Genomic DNA, 2,047 nt, shown 5'->3' on the forward strand with positions numbered 1-2,047 from the left:
GGATCTCTTAATCAGAATCTTCGTGGTGTAAGCTAGATTGATGGCGGCATTCATGAGAGTCCGGAAAGTCTAAACCTTGTCTCTGGTATTCCGAGTAGGACTCTGGGATTGAATGACTGTGACGAACTTCAAACTCGCGAGTGCTGGGCGTTGTGACAGACGCAAAAGGAGGGTGAATCCTATTCCAGTATGATCGAGAACCTCAGAAGATTAGCCGTGCTGTGACAGAGCATTTGGACTATTTTCACAAGAGGATAGGATGCAGCCATTGGCAAGGGTGACGCCTCCAGACGATTAGCCATGCAGTGACAGCGCATCAGACCATTTTCCAGAGAGGATCAAAAGTAGCCATTGACAACGGTGATGTCCTTACATAAAGCCAGCCATAGAAAGGAGTAAGACTGATTGGATGAAGACAGCAGGAAAGCAGAGGTTTAGAGGGACGAAAGCATCTCCAAGCATTTATCTGAAATTCTCACCAAGGATTTACATAAGTATTTCTATCCCTATTTTATTATTTATTTTCGAAAACTCCATAACCATTCTATATCCGCCTGACTGAGATTTACAAGATGACCATAGCTTGCTTCATACCAACAATCTCCGTGGGATCGACCCTTACTCGCGTAAGATTTATTACTTGGACGACCCAGTGCACTTGCTGGTTAGTTGTGCAAAGTTGTGAAAAAAAGTTGAGATTACAATTGAGCGTACCATGTTGATGGCGCCATTGATGATCACAATTTCGTGCACCAAGTTTTTGGCGCCGTTGCCGGGGATTGTTCGAGTTTGGACAATTGACGGTTCATCTTGTTGCTCAGATTAGGTAATGTTCTTTTTGTTTTGTTTTCAAAAAAAAAATTTCAAAAATCTTTCAAAAATATATTTTTCTTCAAAATTTTTAAGAATGAATTCTAGTGTTTCATGAAGCATGTTTAAGCCTGGCTGGCTGTAAAGCCATGTCTAATTCTTCTGGGTAGGGAATGTCAGGCGTGTCATGTCTGAGTTACATACTAAAGCTTGACTGGCTATTAAGCCATGCCTGACCCTTTGATTGGAGCTTTAGACTAAGATTGCAAGATTCTTGGAATTCATATTAAAAATTTTGGAATCCTTATTTTTCTTTTTCAAATAATTTTTGAAAAATCCAAAAAAAATCATAAAATCATTAAAATAAAAAATATTTCATATTTCTTGTTTGAATCTTGAGTCAGATTTAAAGTTTGGTGTCAATTGCATGTTCATCTTGCATTTTTCAAAAAAATCATGCATTCATAGTGTTCTTCATGATCTTCAAGTTGTTCTTGGTAAGTCTTCTTGTTTGATCTTCATATTTTCTTGTTTTGCATCTTTTCTTGTTTTTCATGTGCATTTTTGCATCCATAGAGTCTAAACATGAAAGATTTCTAAGTTTGGTGTCTTGCATGTTTTCTTTGCATATAAAAATTTTCAAAAATAAGTTCTTGATGTTCATCATGATCTTCAAAGTGTTCTTGGTGATCTTGACATTCATAGCATTCTTGCATACATTCATTGTTTTGATCCAAAATTTTCATGCATTGCATCATTTTTTGTTGTTTTTCTCTCTCATCATAAAAATTCAAAAATAAAAAAATATATCCTCCCCTTTTTCTCTCATAAATTCGAAAATTTGGATTGACTTTTTCAAAAATTTTTAAAATCTAGTTGTTTTTATGAGCCAAATCAAATTTTCAATTTAAAAATCTTATCTTTTTCAAAATCTTTTTCAAAAATCAAATCTTTTTCATTTTTCTTAGTTATTTTCGAAAATTTTAAAAATATTTTTCAAAAATATTTTTCTTATCTTTATCTCCTAATTTTCGAAAATAACATCATCAATTAATGTTTTGATTCAAAAAATTTCAAGTTTGTTACTTACTTGTTAAGAAAGATTCAAACTTTAAGTTCAAGAATCATATCTTGTGATTTCTTGTGAATCAAGTCATTAATTGTGATCTTAAAAATCAAATCTTTTTCAAAACCAATTTCAATCATATCTTTTCAAAAATATCTTCTTATCTTATCT

This window comes from Arachis ipaensis, chromosome B01 (assembly GCF_000816755.2).
Source record: "Arachis ipaensis cultivar K30076 chromosome B01, Araip1.1, whole genome shotgun sequence".
NCBI lineage: Eukaryota > Viridiplantae > Streptophyta > Magnoliopsida > Fabales > Fabaceae > Arachis > Arachis ipaensis.